The following is a 19,676-nucleotide window of genomic DNA, read 5'->3' on the forward strand; positions in this document are numbered from 1 at the left end:
ATAGTGCATAACCTCTCTGCTCTAAGTGCTATTCACCTTACCCAATCTTGTCCTGAGTAGTATCCTGCACGATACGAATACCCCATAACTAGGCCTCAGAATTATATTTGTCCAGTATACCTGTATTTGTGACATCTCCCCGTTCCACTGTAGAACTTAGCAATATACATGTAAGGTTGTTGCCTTGAGTTTTTGTGTCCTGACTCTCTAAGCAGTAACCTCCGGTCTAGAAAGAGAACCCAGCTGCACACTAGGCATTAGAGGGACGGGAAGCCGACCCTAAAACACCTAGCATGACAATTATTATTATTATTATTATTATTATTATTATTATTATTATTACTATTATTATTACCACCACCACCACTACTACTACTACTACTACTACTGCTGCTGCTGCTGCTGCTGCTGCTGCTGCTATTGCTGCTTCTACTACTTTCATTATTATAAAGATTTATATAGAAAAACAAACTGAACATAAAAAGATACAGAGAAAGTATCCCATAATATAACAATGAAGCAAAAAGTGAATGAATGAAAGGCTGGAGATCAGACAGAGGAAGTAGTCTAATGAGGTTATAAGCTGTTGTAGGATGATGACTGGTGGGGCAGGGAAGGATTAATGCTACGATGACTCAGCCTTATAACGTCTGAGTCACCTGATATATTATAAATACTTAATCTATAACTTTACTGTTTTTACTTTAACTTGGCATCGTAGGAGGTGGCAACCATCATCCTCTCGCTTGATGTAGCGCTACCTATTTTTTCCTTCCTTTTACTCGTTCTATCTCTGTGTCTGTTCCCCTTCCTTATCATAACCCTACAGAGGTTGTTGCATGCCTGGGGTTCTTGGGTCTGCTCGGCCAGATAGACTGAGGTTGATCAACAACGATTATAGCTCAGCCTTAAATTGTCATCTCTCCATCTTGATATTAACACTAGAATATGATAATAATCAAGGAGAAGTCTAATTCGAAAAGACATAGAACCGTAGCATTGCCTTTTTCAGCCACTGAGTTACATGAAGTAACTTGTAAAAGGAAAAAAAAATCAGGGTAAGGTCATGATAAAAGAATTATAATTTACGTATTGCTTCAGACCGGAACCTGTAAGAAGTAGCCACGAAAAAAGTAACTGGAAATTTTTATTTCCACAACTAATAACGATCTCTCATCTCAGGACACACCTTCCTCCCTCGTACACTCCCGCTTTATCTCTCAACTTTTCCATTGGGCTTCACACATCCTACCTCCAAACACCCCACTTATACACTCTCACTGTCAGTCTACCACTCTCAACACAGCCTTGTCACTACTTAGTACAACTGTTCTCAAACGGGGGGTCTTAATCTCATCAGAGATCATGAGGTATTTCTCATGGGAACCATGGAGTAATCTTTATCGTCTGCATAGCGAGCCGATAATGTAATCGCCTGTGTGTGTGTGTGTGTGTGTGTGCGTGTGTGTGTGTGTGTGTGTGTGTGTGTGTGTGTGTGTGTGTGTGTGTGTGTGTGTGTGTGTGTGTGTGTGTGTGTGTTTGCATGTGCGTCTGTCTGTTACCAAAATATCTCCAAATCAAGTGGGCCAATTTTATTCAGATTTTGTGGGCAGTATCCCGGCATATTTGGCTTGAACTGGCTAGATTTTTGCGAAGTTGTGGTGATATGCCTCCGATTGCCAGATATAACTTCATTTAGACGGGAATGCAACGAAATAGTGAAATGCGGCGGATGAAATCCTAAGACTTTTTTCTGTTTTGTCATTTTCGTTATCGGTCACCTAGCAAGGCGATTATATAACTACCTGAATCTGTTGTGTGTTTGTGTGTCTGCTACCAAAATATCTCAAAATCAAGTGGGCAAATTGTATTCAAACTCTCTTAGCAGTATCACAGGATATGTGGCTTGAACTCATTAAATTTTGGCGCAGCTGCAATTATATGCTTACAATTGCCAGAGGATTACTGATATAATATTTTAGTGATGATGGGCGATTTACATTTGTGGTAAATACTGTCCTCAGTATCTGGATTCACTGGTGAGAGAATTATTATCACTATCATGAGGCAAATATTGTTTAAAAAAGAATCTATTAACCATCTTGTGCAGATGATACCTTAAAGCAATGCAAGATCAATTCCTAGAACTTCGGAATGACGGATTTGCCTAAGAACAGCTGGAAAAAGAACTTGTTGGAGTTTAAGGGCCGAATACAACGCTACTATAATATTAGCAGCATTGTGGCTACCTGTCAGTATCTGTTGGTTTCATCTGCCTACCTCAACTAAGCAGGCTTTTCCAAGCTGTTGAACATCAAACTGAAGAAGCATTGAGTTCCATGCGAAAGATGATCTCGTCTGTGCTCTTACTGTTCCGTGGCCAGTGATAACCCATCTGGAAACCAAAAAGCAGTTTCAACAGTAACACCGGTTTCAGCTTACTTTTTGAGTGTTTATCGTGCATGCAGCATATCTCTATTTTAATTTCATCAGCTGTTATTCGTTTAATCGACCACTGTCATTCAAGTGGAGGCCACAAATGCTATCATACTTTGTTTGAAAGGGGCAAAGAACGGAAAAGATTCGGAATCACTGGTCTAGTGTGTGGACTATCAGATCGCTGGAGTGGATTTTCCTCGCATATTACAAATTCGGATGCGTAAAAATAAGTGCCAGTACATTACAACTGTGATCTTCATTGGGGTCGATATTTTACCATTAAATCAGGTAAAATAGCAGTCATCTTTTCATCTATTATCTCATACCAAAATGTTTCACCACCCACAAAAACCATCCATCAACACAGCACCGCCATCAGGTATGGCCATATTCACCAGCGGTGAAATGGACCCTGCCACCTCAGTCAACCACTTCATTTCCATCTGCCACGTATCTACCACTTCTTCCTCTCTGAGTCGAGTTTATGGACTAAAGCAGCCACTCCATTTCCTAATGCTACCATTACTTAGCCTCCTTGTTCATCCTGGATAGGGACGAATTTACGCATAGCACTTACATACCCAGGCGGCTCCACTGCCTAGGTGCACAATCGTCCCTCAACTCTATCCAGTCCCTCTAAAGGAAGAAAGGAAGGGGGGGGGGTGCACAATAGGGTACCTTCAGCCTACTGTCCATTGAGTTCAGCATTCACTCGGGCCTGGAGCCACAACAACAGCAACAAAGAGCTATGTGTTAGTCTCACTCACACGACTCACAGTTATAACACCGCTCTCAGCAGGGCTTGATCTTGATTATTCTTTTATTTTAGCAAACCTGTTTATATCCTGCCGCAGAGTAACGTCATATTTGCTTGAATCCTGTTACCTTGAGCAGATGGCATTCGCCCTCGGAGAGGCCATTTACAGAAAATGCGGCAGAAACTGTTTCCATTTATTCCATATTATGTGCATTTACTGCGGAGTATGATACAATCTCCATTAAGTAAGTATTCATATATTTCAGGCAACTCCCTCCTGATTTGATTCAGCTTGGAAAATAGCTGTAACACAGAAAGAGCAAGAATCAGGCTTCATTAATACCTGAAATACTAACTACTTTTGCATATTTCATGCTATCTACCACGAAGCGATTTGCTTCTCGTGAACGATATTCCCGTACACCAGTGAGCAATATTATGTAAAGGTATTTTACTGCGCGTACTGTAACCTGACAAAAATCCTGACTGTCCTTCAGCTTAGGTGACGACAAAGTGTAGTCAGCCTGGAGGATAAAACTGACTTGCACCCGAAGATACTCAACCCTACCTCAAACCCAAGGCTCATCGAGTTTCAAACCAAAACTAATAATAATTATTATAATCAAGTTATATGGGTAGTCCAATTCCAATAGATGAAAGCAAATTGACAATATTCACTTTCTTAAGAAGGCCTCGTGAATCCCTTCGTTACGAGAAAGCTCTCTCAAGCCTATGTCGTGGTTACTCCGATGTATCGGGCATTCTGGCTATAAAAACCTCCCTCACCTCCTCCCTCTCCCCAAGAATGAGGTTGGTAGGCTGCTGGAGAAGGCCAGCTTCAGCCTGAACCCACCCAGTTTAAGTTTCAGATCACCTTGGGGTCACAACATCATTAAGAGGAACAACATAAACAACAAGCATATTGTAAATAAAAAAATAGGAAATCAGGGTACAAAAACTCGATTTGATATATTTTCTAAACTATTCACTACGAGGGATCTGTTTTTAAAACTAAGTACATCAACTGGCGACAGCAAGACCAAAGAAGAAAGTAAACTTGGAAACATGTGAAACAGAGACAGTGTTAGCTCATGCACAAAAGCACTGGGTCATTTCTGGCTGGTGAATTACACTGGGGTGAGTAAGGGAATTACAGAAGGTTGTGTAAGAGGCTGGAAGTGCTGCCACTTTCGTACTGTTGCGTATAGGAAAAAACTGACAAGGCTATTGTGTACACAGCTTGAAGGAGTCTCCTTCATATGATGGCAAGAGCACATAATAGAACGAAAAACACTTAGTGGAGATTATATATTTTGGCTTCACTGTGAGTGAAATGAATAGATATAGTCAAAAGTAAGGATTAATTATTTATATTTGTAATCAGCCCGCGCACACACACACACACACACACACACACACACACACACACACACACACACACACACACACACACACACACACAGAGGAAGGCAGTATTTCAATCGGTAGATAGGTGGCCTGCAGTCCTACCGGACCCAGGTTCAAATCCCAGCTGGGCAGGGAACAGTTTAAGGATTTGAATTTCGTAAAATCAGACTTTATGAACCTTCCAGAATACCCGCCGACATGTCATAAAAATACCCCCGTTAATACCGGTACACCAGTCCTGTAGGAGACAGCCCAAGCATGTATTCATTGTGGATGGTTGGTGTTAGTGCCGAAACAGTGAAAGAGTGACATGTAGAGGTGCCAGGTATGTAGGAGGACTACTGGGCCTTAGGAGCAGGCTGTGAAGCCTATGCCCAGAGCTGGACACACACACACACACACACACACACACACACACACACACACACACACACACACACACACACACACACACTTCATAATGAATAAACAGAGAGAGAGAGAGAGAGAGAGAGAGAGAGAATATTTCTTCTCTTTCGTTCCCATAAGGGAAGTCTTTCTGTTCTCAACCAGTCTCTGAGAGAAAGAAGTGTTTAGTGTTTTGGCTTTTATGAGTGTGCGTGCTCTGAATGTGTTTGCGTATGAACGAGCAGGACAACCTGTGTGTGCTGTAATTTACGCAGATTGTGTACAACAGGAACATTCTTAAAACTGAATGAGCAAAGATGTATGTAATTTCTAATCTTTGCCGGCCGTTTGCGAAGTCAGTGACGAATGCTTACCTTCGTGAGGATAAAACGATTACGGATCTTGGCTGGTAAGGTTGTCTAATCTCATATTTCCTTTCAGTTACTAGTCATAATAATTTTTAGCACATTAATACTTGCACTGCTTATAACCATTTATGGCAGTGTTCTAATCACTTACCTCCTTTGCTTTGGAAGAAGTATCTGACTGAGAATAGGCCTAATAGTGGCAAGTGTCTAGAAGACTGATTTTTAAGTGTGGAAAAAGGTATTAAATCCATTTATAAATATGCGTTTCGACTTTTACTTTTAATAAGAGGAATACGGCCGAAATGAATGCAGATGTTAGTACGTTTACTGTTGAAATGTACAGTCCAAGACTAAAGTCCTCGGATTTAGGAAATTTGTCAGTGGAGAGACGGTGCCGAGATCTTCGTTTAGAAAGGAGCGAAGTTGGCAAATGGGAGGAGTGAGCGTGTGGTGGGGAAGGATGAGGGGGAGTCAGTGGGTCTCGAGTTGGGACTCGTGTTACGAGTAATTGGTTCAGATTTGTCTGTCAATCAGACTGTGAAGCTGAATGGTACTGAGACGAGTTTTGGTGCGTAAACCATGTTCGTTTGGATCAGTTAGGTGGGTGGACACAAAGCTTAGCTGGTACAGTTGGACACAAACAGGTGATGATTGCAAGGAGTAGGAAATCACTTTGGTTACAACAATAACTGGCCGCCGCTGGAACATCTACGGCCATCGGGTGGCGACCCGGCACCAGTCAGACTTTTACAATAGCCTAGCCTACATTTCATGGCAATCTGTTGGTTTACTTAGACCAAGGAACTGCATTAATTAAGATAGATCTATAATATTTTTTGATATTATACGATAATCAGACTTAATAACTGCTGGTTAAGACTTCAAAATCTGACGGTTATTATAACACTTCTGTGGCTCATCCACCTGCTCTGTTAACGCCGTACCGGTACCTAACCTGTTCACGACACCTGTCATGTCGATTACATCATACTACCTAAGTCGAAAATATAACAACCAGTAGTCTCCAGCTGTTAATTTTAGAAGCTAAATCTGAGCCTCTGTTGTACAGTGGTAGTGTGCGTTTGGTACACGGGTGAGCCAGGGTTCGCGCCCCGCCAGGGTAATAAATTTTGGGAGTGTTCACCCAGCCACGTACTGCATTGGCGGACACCAGGGGTGCTGTGGTTGAACCAGTGTCGCTTACTATAAAGTATGCTTGCACCCAGTCGGCTTGTGCGGGCCGATTACACTTGGTTCACAGACTATACACACATCCAAAGCCACTCCAACACTACAATTACACTAACAAGCACTTCTCACCCTACATACAATCTCTACTAGACAGCCTAAGCCACTTGGTAGAGATACATTGGCTGTATCGTCCCGACTTCGGTCGGAATAGGCCGGTCCTGCAGTGGATACTCAAACGGCTGATGATGAGGATGATGATATATATATATATATATATATATATATATATATATATATATATATATATATATATATATATGCATTTTTGTATTCTTTTTATGAATTTAAAATTAAGTATTACTAACCCCTGGGGGTAGGGAGGTTTCAAGAATACTCCCCCAGTATCCCTGCTTGTCGTACGAGGCGACTAAAAGGATTGGTGGTGGGTTAGTGCCCCACCCCATAAAAAGAACTAACTAAAAAAGCGAACAAAGCGCCTCGGACCCGGACGGACCATACGTTGACGACTAAGGAATGGATGAAGGACATTCTTAGGGTGGGAACTTGGAATATGAGAGGAGTGAATGATGAAGTGAAAGAGAGAGAGATTGTTCAGGTGCTTGAGGATGCAAAAGTGGATATATGTGGATTGACTGAAACTAAATGGGAAGGTGAAAGGGTGACAGAATGGGAATATGGTTTAGGTATATGTGCGGGAGTCAGTGAAAATGAGAGGGCAAGAGAGGGAGCATGTCTGATGATAAGCAAGAAGTGGAAGGAGAATATAAGAGAGTATGGAACAGTGGGTGCAAGGATTGTATGGGTGAGGATGAAAGTAGGTATACAAGCATGGGCGACTGTATGTGTGTATGCTCCGACAGAGGATCGAGTTGCAAGAGTGAAAGATGATTTTGGGCGAGTGTAGAAGCGTGTATGGACAAGTTTGAGAGGAGCGAGAGAGTGCTGTTGATTGGAGACATGAATGGCAAAGTTGGGAATGTACGAGTGGATGGAGTGGTTGGTCAGTGGGTTGTGCCACTTGACGTAGATGGGAATGAAAGTGCATTGGTGGACATCTGTGCTTGTAAGGGGTTGGCAATAGCCAACACCTACTTTCGACATAAGATGATCCACCGGTATACATGGAGAGTAATGAGGAGGATGGATAGTGAACTTGGTGAACGAAAGGCAATGATAGACTACGTGTGTGTGGATGAGCGAATGAGAAGACAAGTGTTGAATGCAAGAGTGTGGAGAGGGTGGGGGAATGGAGTCTCAGACCATCACTTAGTGATGACCAAGGTAGAGCTGCAAAGAAAGTGGTTGAAGAGACGAAGGGGAAGACAGGAGGAAGCAACTCCTGTGAGAAGAGTGGAGAAATTGCAAGATAGTGAGAAAATGACAAAGTATAAGAGCATAGTGGAAGAAAGACTGGGAAGGTATGAGCTAGAGCATTTGGAAGGGGTGGAAGACGTATGTAAGATATTCACGGAAGAGATAGGCGCAGCGTGTGAGGTGGTTTGTGGAGTGAGGAGGAGATGCAAGGGTGTGCAAGGGACAGCATGGTGGAATGATGAGGTGAAACGAGCTGTGGAACAAAAGAAGGCATATAGTGAATGGTTAGCGAGTAGAGGTAGAGGAGAAGATGAGAGAGAGAAGAGAGAGGTATATGTGAGCAGGAGACGGGAGGTTAAGAGACTGGTGAAGGAGAGTAAAAAGAAAGTGGATGAGGAGTTTGGGAGGAATCTGAGTGTAAAATGGAGGGAGAGTAAGAAATTGTTTTGGAAGGAGGTAAAGAAAGTAAAGCAGTGTGAAAGGTGAAATAGTAGGGGAGTGAAAGATAGGAATAATAGATTGTTGGTGGAGAAGAGAGAGAAACTGAGGAGATGGAAGGAGCACTTTGAGGATTTGTTGAATGTGGAGAGTGAGAGCAATGCGAGTATAAGTGGTTGGGGAATGGCTGGGAGAAGAAGAGATGAGAGGAGGGAGGAAGAGATCAGTAGGGTGGAAGTAGTGGAAGCGATGAAGAATAATAAGTTGGGAAAGGCCCCAGGAATTGATGGAGTGTGTGGTGAAATGCTTAGGTATGGGGGTGAGATTGTTGTGGAGTGGATATGGAAGTTGTGTAGATTGGCTTGGGAAGAGGGAAGGGTTCCAGAGGACTGGAAATCAGGTATAATTGTTCCTTTATACAAAGGAAAAGGAGAGAGAGAAGTATGTGGTAACCTTAGGGGTATTTGCCTCCTTAGTGGGACTGGAAAAAATATATGGTAGAATACTCATTGATAGGGTTAGGCATATGACAGAGGAGCTAGTTGGAGAAGAACAAGGGGGATTTAGGAAGGGAAAAGGGTGTGTAGATCAGATATTTGTTCTAAGATGTTTAGTGGAGAAGTATCTAGAGAAGGGAAGGAAAGTGTATGCTGCCTTCATGGACTTGGAGAAAGCTTATGACAGAATAGATAGCCAAGGTATGTGGAAGGTATTAAGAATATATGGAGTGGAGGGAAAATTGTTGAGTGCTGTGAAGAGTATGTACGAGGGAGTTAGGGTTATGGTGCGAGTGGATGGTGAGCTGAGTGAGTTCCTTGATCTCAATGTGGGATTGAAACAGGGTTGTGTGATGTCTCCATGGCTGTTTAATATATACATGGATGGGGTTGTAAAGGAGGTGCAGGGTAGGGCAGTGGATGTGGGGGTGGCTCTAATGAATGAGGGTGAGATATGGAAGCTTCCGGTGTTGCTGTTTGCTGATGATACAGTACTGTTGAGTGAAGATGAATGGGAGTTTGCAAGGTTTGGTGAATGAATTTGGGACAGTGTGTAGGAGGAGGAATCTGAAAGTTAATGTAAACAAAAGTAAAGCTATGGTGTTTGAGAGGAATGAAGTCACAGAGTGTGCAGTGAGGTTGGATGGTGAGGATATGGAGAATGTGAGTGCAATCAAGTACTTGGGTAGTGTGATGAGTAAGGATGGAACTTTGGGGGATGAAGTGCATGAAAGGGTACAGCAGGGAAGGAAGGTTGTTGGTACACTGAAAGCAGTGATGAGAAATAGGGAGGTGAGTATGGAAGTTAAGAAGTCACTGCATGATAGTATTGTGATCCCTACCCTGACATATGGAAGCGAGGCATGGACCTTACAAGAGGGGAACAAGTCAAGAGTGAGAGCAGTGGAAATGAGTTACTTGAGAGGAGCATGTGGAGTGACGTGGAGGGACAGGTTGACGAATGAAGAAGTGAAGGAACGCTGTGGGGTGGATGTGGATGTGGTTGAGAAGATTAGGAGAAATACACTGAGGTGGTTTCGACATGTGAAGAGAATGGAGAATGAAAGACTGACTAAGAGAGTGTATGTAGGTGAGGTGGAGGGAGGGAGAGGGAGAGGTAGACCGAGGATGAGGTAGAGGGATGGAGTTGAGAGGTATATGAGGAAGGGGGGGTGAATTGGGGGGAGGGTAGTCAAATGGTGGGTGACAGAGCGACTTGGAGGCGTTTTGTCTGCGGCCACCCTTTGCGGGATTAGGGCGTCGGGCTATAGATAGATAGATAGATAAATAAATCTGAGTCCATATGGTAGAGTTTATACCATTCACAAAACACACACGAGAGAGAGAGAGAGAGAGAGAGAGAGAGAGAGAGAGAGAGGATTAATCTTTTCATCAGGAGAGAGAATTTCAAAGATCATGAGAGAGAGAGAGAGAGATAGAGAAAGAGAGAGGGAGGGAGAGAGAGAGGGATTTCTTTTCATCAGGAGAGCGCATTATATATATATATATATATATATATATATATATATATATATATATATATATATATATATATATATATATATATATATATATATATATATATATATATATATATACAGAGAGAGAGAGAGGAGGATTTCTCATCAAGAGAATGCATGTTAGAGAGAGAGAGAGAGAGAGAGAGGAGGATTTCTTTTCATCGAGAGTACATTTGAGAGAGAGAGAGAGAGAGAGAGAGAGAGAGAGAGATTTATCTTTTCATCAAAAAACGCATTTTAAGGAGAGAGAGAGAGAGAGAGAGAGAGAGAGAGAGAGAGAGAGAGAGAGAGAGAGAGAGAGAGAGAGAGAGAGATTAATCCTGGGAAAATATCATCAGTAGGTATCAGTACCGATATATATCAAGGAATTTTTCAATTCTATAATAAGAGTTCTTCATAACATCATCACACTGAAGTACGAAGCTTTGAAATAAACAACCATAACCCTTAAAAAACTGGGGAGTAGCCTAAGTTGCAGTGTCGGCAGACTGGCATGCGCTGTTCTACTTTCCCCCCTTGTAGTTGTGCTGCCGTTTTTCAATTTCAAATATTTCCTTAGTCAGAAATAACACAAAATAAAAGATGGTATAACATTTCAGGAATAGTATTTGATCTTGTATCTCCCGAACTATAGTGACCGATGCAAAGCGCATCTTGGCGAATACTTACGTAAATATGAAACTGACGATTTGACACAGCATGTAATGTGTTGGTGGAAAATATTTGCCCACTGAACTCCTAATCTCGAATTTGTCTACATTTCTCTTTGAGTCATGTAGAATAAAGCCAGGCACAAATGCTTTTTTTTTTTTCCTTAAATTAAGCGAACTGACATTTTTTCAGAATAATTAAAAGCAGCAGCTAATCTAGTACGAGTCCTTACAGTTGACATCATTGCATTACAAAACACGTAACTTTTTGACAGAACACCTTCATGCTAGCATGTACTTCATACATCACTCATCGTTTTATAAAACAATATAATCATTTTAATTTTTCTTTGACAATGATAAACTTTTAAAGCTACTTTTGACCTCTTTACCTCATTACCTCTCTCTCTTTCTGGTCGTTCTATAGCTGTTGTAGACGGCCGTTGTTCTTCTCCTAGATATATCAACAGTGGTGTTCCTCAGGGCTCTGTCCTATGACCAACTCTTCCTTTTATTCATCAATGACCTTCTAAGCTGTACATCTAACCCTATCCCCTCATAAGCTGATGACTCCACCCTTCACCTTTCCATTCGGTTTCCTCGACGCCCATCTCAGCAGTTACTTCAACAAACAAGGGATGAGACTATGGCACACCAATTTTTTTTTTTTTTTTTTTTATGCGAGGAAGAAGGAACCAAAGGCCATGAGCCCGCAGTAACAGTTCCCTCCAAGAGAAAAACAAAATACAATAGAGAGCCAAATTCAAGATCCGATCATTTTGAGATGCCTGGACACACTGCGTTTGAAAGACTGGAGATCATAGGAAGCAGGAAATACAGACAGAGGGAGACAGTTCCAGAGCTGACCTGTTGCATGAATGAAAGACTGGGAGTAACGGTTAACTCTTGCATTAGAGAGTTGGACAGAAAAGGGATGAGAGTTTGCTGCCAGACGGGTGCTACGCGCCCGTCGTAGAGGTGGAGGAATGCAAGCAGACAGTTCAGAGGAGCAGTGACCATTTAAGTAGCGATAGAAAAGAGATAAAGATGCAACAGTGCGGCGAAGAGACAGCGGTTGAAGGGAGTCAGTAAGAGGAGGAGAGTTAATGAGACGAAAAGCCTTTGACTCCACCCTATTGAGAAGAGCTGTATGTGGGGAGCCTCCCCACACATGAGAGTTGTACTCCACACAGGGGCGGATAAAACCCCTGTATAGAGTCAACAATTGTGCAGGGGTAAAGAAAGAGCGGAGTCGGCTTAGCACACCCAATCTCTTGGAAGCAGATTTTACAAGAGATGTAATATGATCTTTCCAAGATAAGTCCCGAGTAAATGAAACCCCAAGCATGTTCAAGGATGATGCAGGATTAATCTGAATATTATTAAACATTAGTGGGTATACCTGTGGAAGATTTTGTCAGGTTGATAGGTGTAAGAACTGAGTCTTAGATGCATTAAAGACAACCATATTATTTTTACCCCAGTCAGAGATATGAGCCAAGTCAGACATTAGGTGTGCCATAGCCTCATCCCTTGTTTCTTGAAGTAACTGTTGAGATGGGCGTTGGGGGAACCGAATGGAAAGGTGAAGGGTGGAGTCATCAGCGTATGAGTGGATAGGGTTAGATGTACAGCTTAGAAGATCATTGATGAATAAAAGGAAGAGAGTTGGTGATAGGACAGAGCCCTGAGGAACACCACTGTTGATAGATCTAGGAGAAGAACGATGGCCGTCTACGACAGCAGCTATAGAACGACCAGAAAGGAAGCTAGCAATGAAGGTACAGATAGAAGGATAGAAACCGTAGGAGGGCAGTTTGGAAATTAAAGATTTATGCCAGACTCGATCGAAAGCCTTTGAGATGTCAAGTGCAATGGCAAAGCTTTCGCCAAAGTCCCGAAAGGAGGATGACCAGGAGTCTGAAAGGTAGGTGAGAAGATCGCCAGTGGAGCGTCCCTGACGGAACCCATACTGACGATCGGAAAGAAGGTTGTGATAGGAAAGATGCCTTAAAATTTTTTTATTAAGAATTGACTCGAAAACTTTTGAAATACAGGACGTTAAAGCAATTGGACGATAGTTGGAGGGTTGGGAGTGGTCACCCTTCTTTGGGACTGGCTGAATGAGAGCAAACTTCCAGCAAGAAGGAAAGGTACAAGTTGACAGACAAAGGCGAAATAGTTTGCCTAGGCAGGGTGTAAGCACAGAAGCACAGTTTTTGAGAACAACAGGAGGGACCACATCAGGCCCATATGCCTTGTTAGTACTGAGGCCAGTAATGGCAGAAAATACATCAACTGAAGAAATTTTAATGTCAGCCATGAGGAAGTCAGAGGGGGGAAGTGATGGAGGAACAGCACCGGAATCGTCTAAGGTGGAATTGGAGGAGAAAGTTCTGTGCGAAGAGATCTGCTTTATCAGTAGAAGAAATAGCTACAGAACCATCAGAGTAGAAAAGAGGAGGGAAGGATGATGAGGTAAAGTTGTTAGAAAGATTTTTGGCAAGGTGCCAGAAGGAGCGGGAAGAATTCGAGTTGGAGAGTTGAGAGCATTTAGTATGGATGAAATTATTTTTAGTAGAGCGAAGAACAGACTTAGCACGATTCCGGGCAGAAACGTAAAGATTATGTGATTCAGGGGTGGGTTGGCTCCGGTACCTTTTGTAGGCCTTCTCCTTGTTGAGGACAGCATTAGAACAAGCGTGATTAAACCAAGGCTTTCTTGCGTTAGTCAAAGGATATGAGAAAGGAATGTATGCTTCCATGCCCGAGAGAATAACCTCCGTAATGCGCAAGGCACACTCAGATGGCTCACGGCCATGGAAGCAATAATCATTCCAGGGAAAATCAAAGAAGTACTGCCTGAGGGCCTCCCAGTCCGAAGCTCCAAAATGCCAGAGACGACGTTTCCCTGGGGTAAGAATAATCTTGTTGTTTTTAATGCATCAAAGACTCAGTTCTTACACCTATCAACCTGACAAAATCTTCCACAGGTGTACCCACTAATGTTTAATAATATTCAGCTTAATCCTGCATCATCCTTGAACTTGCTTGGGGTTTCATTTACTCGGAACATGTCTTGGGAAGATTATATTACATCTCTTGTAAAATCTGCTTCTAAGAGATTAGGTGAGCTAAGCCGACTCCGTTCCTTCTTTACCCCTGCACAATTGTTAACTCTATACACTGGTTTTATCCGCCCCTGTGTGGAGAACAACTCTCATGTGTGGGGAGGTTCCCCACATAGAGCTCTTCTCAGTAGCGTGGAGTCAAAGGCTTTTCATCTCATTACCTCTCCTCCTCTTACTGACTCCCTTCAACCTCTGTCTCTTCGCCGCAGTGTTGGATCTTTACCTCTTTTCTCTCGATACTTCAGTGGCCACTGCTCTTCTGAACTGTCTGCATCCATTCCTCCACCTTTTCAAGGGGCGCGTATTACCCGTCTAGCAGCAAACTCTCATTCCTTTTCTGTCCAACTCTCTAATGCAAGAGTTAACCGTCACTCCCAGTCCTTCATTTATGCAACAGGTCAACTTTGGAACTGTCTCCCTCTGTCTGTATTTCCTGCTTCCTATGATCTCCAGTGTTTCAAACGCAGTGTGTCCAGGCATGTCAAAATGACTGGATCTTTATTTGGCTCTCTCGAGTATTTTGTTTTTCTCATGGAAGGAACAGTTATTGGGGGTTCGTGGCCTTTGGTTCCTCCTTCCTCACAAAAAAAAAGAAAAGAAAATTATTCCATATTTAAACTGGCTGCATAGACTGCAAGCAAATTACAAATACACATTTGTTAAAGTCAGAAAAGCTGTGTTGCTACCATGCTCCTCAGTGTTGCATTAACCAAGGAGCAGCCTTAATTCAAACGTTTCTTGGCTCCAGCTACCACAGCTGAATGAACAGGGTATGGCGCAATTTATTTAGAACTCTCAGTTGAAGAATGCAAAATCTACTTACTTAAAAACAAATGATGTCTAGAAAAGGGATATTGAAGTTCAATTTCATGTGGTAGGAACTTTTCCATCAAAAGGGAAATCGTGTGACGGAAGTCAGGATGATGTTATTAATGTTTTTAATATCCCAGTGCCTGTATAGATTTTTTGTAGCAATGTATTTCTGCATTAGCGTTAAAGTATATATGTCCCTTTAGAAATATTTACCAGCCTCGATAGCGAAGTTGGTATTGTTTTCAGTTTGTGTGTGTGTGTGTGTGTGTGTGTGTGCACGAAAATTTTGCAATCGCTCATGAAATTATCATCACAAAATTTTACAGGTGAGTAGTAGGGGAAAAAAAAAAATCTCCTACGAGTTCGATATTGGTGTAAGTAGGTCAAGGTCTGTGTACCTGTTGCCACGATAACTTCGCAGCCGCTCAAGATATCATTAAAAAAATCTTACAGGTGTGTAGTAGGGATGGAAATACCCTACGAGTTTGAAATTGGCGAAAGTAGGTTAAGATCATATTCCGAACATCTCTCTCTCTCTCTCTCTCATATATATATGTATATATATATATATATATATATATATATATATATATATCGGATTGTGGCTGGTGTTATTCTCCTCTTGGGGGGGTGGGGGGGCTCTAACTCTTTTCATCCATTTAATCATACATGCTGTTCAACAGTATTGTTCAAAACAAATAAAATATATTTCTGCTTCGGTTTCCACAGCGGAACTGTTTTACCCCATACACCCACCCTTTCAGCCACCGGCCAAGCAATTCACCCATACTCACTCATCCATGTGTTGTAAGCCTGTCAACTTGCTTGTCCTCTGTAATGCCACAGAAACCCCCACTCGTCAACTCACAAAGTGCACTCACCCTACCTATATGACCAGCCCACACTTCACCCCACTCAACCACCCACCCAGTCTGTTCCGCGAATCCATCCTCCCCACTCTGCCCACCTACCACACCCAGCTTGCCGAGCATACTCATTTCGCCCACTCACACAGCAACCCCCTCCACTTTCCTCACCTTTTTACTTATCGTGCCCCCTCACCCCACACACCCTGACCTGCCACCTAAACTATACACTCTATACACCCACTCCACCCTTCCGTCCACCAACCTACCCACCCATGCACAAGATGGCATGCATCTTCAAGCACACACACACACACACACACACACACACACAGGGAGAGGTACTTTTATGGTATATTTTCAGTAAAAGCTTTAAGGGTATGGAATTCAGGTGAGATATGAGAGCCTAACGTTGCTAAATGAAGGCCTAAGCCATTAGCAACTAGATGAGCATTTGCAACTGACTCCCAATCCAAATTGAGGTTAGGGGAAAGCGTGGGAAGATGCTTTCTGGCTATTTTGCATGTACGTTTCCAGACGGAAGCAATGGGCATATTGGTAGTGACAGTGGAAACGTGTAATCCCCAGCCACGGTGTTTAGCCCATTTAACAACCTTACAAATAAGAACACGGGCCTTTTTAAACAGTAGAAAGGCAATTAGTTCATCCAGGGTGTTAGGCTTACATAGGTAACTTTTCCAACGTGTGCATTTAATACAGAGTGCCACAGTACAATCAGAATCCCACCAAGGTACACACTTAGAAGAAAAAGGACGGGACGACCTAGGAATTACAGCCAAAGCTGCACTCAAAACTAACTCATGAAAAAAAGGTGACCATGTCTAAAACAGCAGAGAAGGAAGAAAGGGGTATAGAAGGAACTGTTAAAGAAGCAAATGACGGCCAGTGAGCCTTCGGAAAACACCACCGCGGAGGTCTGAGTACGGAATAATATGAAGGAAGAGTAAGTTTGATAGGAAAGTGAACACTATATACAGCATCAGAAAGAACAGACCAATGGAAATCTAGAGAAAGAGAAGGGGACTAGAAGGATAGATCCAGACGGGAGAAAGTATGAGTTCTGGCATCAAAATGCGTTGAAGTTCCCGTTTTCAATAAAGATAAATCATTACTAAAAACAAATGACTCAAGGCAGTGGCCATGAGAATTAGGAACAGCATCACTTCATAAAGCATGATGAAAGTTAAAATCTCCCAACAATAAAATTGGGGTGGGTAGCTGGAACAATAAAAGAGATAAAGAAGTGATTTCAATAGGCTGGGAGGGAGAGTTATAAATAGAAACCACCATAATCCAACATCCGAGAAAAACACGTATAAAATGACATGGAACAGTCGTGTGAACTACACAGTTCAAGTAGAGCTGTGTAGTGGACTAAGCTAGCTGAAACATGAAGAGAAGCAGAAGAAAACAAGAAAAATAGTCAGGTATTGGTAAAGGAGGAGATGACAGACGGGGTTCTTGTAACCAGACTAAGGATGGACGGTGAACCGAAACAAGATAACGAAGGTCATTACGATGGGCCATAAAACTTCGAATGTTCCATTCTAGAACAGACATAGTAAAGTTTACAACACCAAATAAAGTAAAACCAAAGACAAGCAAAAAACCTAAGAAAGATTACAAAAGATAAAATATAATACACAGGAAATAAAATTTACGACAGGCGAGTATCATACATCACCGAGACAATCCGACAGTGGGAATAGGAGCAAAGGATGGAAGAGCCGGACAAGCAGGATGGTCACTGTGGCATAGGGAGGGATAAAAGAGAGGGAGTAGAACAAGAAGAGAGGAGGGCAGGAGGGGAAGGAGGGAGGGGAATAGGAGGGAGATCAGAAGGAGCCGATTGGACTTCAGACGTATGAAGCACAATTTTGGGACTCATGGGTTCCTGTAAAGGAGTCGCCAGAAAATCTATGATGACAGTGAGGGTTTTACCCTCAGCAACTGCTGGGAGTGTCGTCTGCAGTGTCAACAGGGAAGCCAGGACAGGTTGTGGCTTGCGAAGCTGGGGTCGGGATGGGACCAGACTGTGGAGTTGAGATAGGGATCTTTGTTGATGTACGTGTCGCAGAGAGCGTGGGACGGGTGGTACGCATCTTACGAGTTGGGGGAGAATGTGAGGGTTTTGTGGAACCCTTGGCATCCGATAAGGTGGATGGAAGCCCACGATTACCAGAGGGAAGTGGATAGTGGGCTCCACATTGTGGCAGGGGAAGTAGTTGATGATGGAGAGAGGAAGAAGAGCAAGGGGGAGCAGCAGAACTGGAAGGGTGATGAGGGGAAGAGAGAGGTGTGGACAATAAAGGCGACAGGGAGAAGGTAGGAGTGGAGGAGTCTAAAGCAGAGAAAGAGGTGGGAAGAGAAACAGAAGGGGTCTGAAAATAGGGAGTAGAACAAGAAGGGGTAGAAGGGGAGGAGGAAGAGGGGAAAACAGAGACAGAGGAAGAGGAGACAACAGTAACAGTCGGAGGGATAGGTGTGGAGGAGGTATGAGTACAGGAAAAGAGGCCAAGACAGTAGAGAAGCTAAAGACTGGCAACACCAAGGGAGCAGGTGTGTCAGATAGGCAGGTGGGATCAGAAAAGGAGTTAGAGGTTGTGACAGTTGCAATGCGGTGGGACTGGGAGACAGCAGAGGTAGTAGAGACAGGATGGGCCACTCGAGCATAAGTGGTATGGGAAGAGAATCCTAAGCCACGGGCATGTTGATGGGCAGCAGGGAGGGAGAGACCATCTTTCCAGCGAATCCTGGAGACTTCAGTTTTGAAGATGTGCACCGGACATTTCCGGGATGAGGCAGCATGAGAGCCTTGGCAGTTCAGGCAGGTTTGTGTCTCAGCTACGCAGGCTAAGGAGGTGTGGTCAGGTTGAGCACAGGCAGAACAGACTGCCTCTGACCAACAGTATTTAGCTGGGTGACCATATCGCCAACAGGAAGAATGTTGTCGAGGACGAGGTGTGTACTCCTTGACCGAAAGTATTGTACCACCAAAAATCACAGAGGTGGGAAAGTCGTGACCCTTGAAGATAATCTTTGTTATATTTGGCTGAATATTTGCGATGCCCCTGAGGGGAAGGCATATAGCACTGAACAGAAAGTACCGCAAGGTGCTGACCAGACAAGACTGCCTGGATGTCAGCAGAACATTCAGAAAAATTGTGGGCACCTATGGATATATAGGGCGAGATCAGAACAGTTCCGGTGGTAAAACTTAGGTGGACATCTGGAACTGCAGTGATAGGGTGACCAGAGGGGACAGTATGCAACGAAACCTTCTCAGCCTGCACAGCAATTTGAACTGTCAAGAGGTGGTTGCCATTAGGATGTGACGAGAATGTGATATCTGGATCTATTTGTAGGAGGAGAGAGATGGAGAGTGAGGTCGTTCACTGTCAGCTGGATGTTGAAGTACTTCGGCCATGCCTGGCGGCCGAATATCGAAGATATTGAGGAAGGGTTTGGAAAGAGGGGAGGAGGAAGGAGAAGGGAGGGAGAAGAAGAAACAGAAGGATAGGAAGAGGAAGAAAGGGGTGGAAAAGTAGGGGACGAGGGATATGCCTGGCCAGGAGAAGGTTCTGGAGGAGCATCTCCCATTGCTCCTTGGTTTAAGGAAGTAGATTCACGACTGGCCACAGTAAGCCAAATTGTACAAACTGGGAAGTAGACTGGTCTGCTCCTGAGAGCCCAAGTCAGGAGTAAGGGCAAAAGAGACAAGGCTACCATACGCATTGTTCCCTGAGGCCGTTCACGACTGACATAAAAGAGACAGCCTTGCATCTATCAGCACAGCTTTCACCCTTAGGAAGGTGAAAAGTAAAGAAGATAAAAAGAAAGAAGAGAAGGAAAAGGA

This window comes from Coenobita brevimanus, chromosome 105 (assembly GCF_032717465.1).
Source record: "Coenobita brevimanus isolate Jiangsu-jjx chromosome 105, ASM3271746v2, whole genome shotgun sequence".
Lineage (NCBI taxonomy): Eukaryota > Metazoa > Arthropoda > Malacostraca > Decapoda > Coenobitidae > Coenobita > Coenobita brevimanus.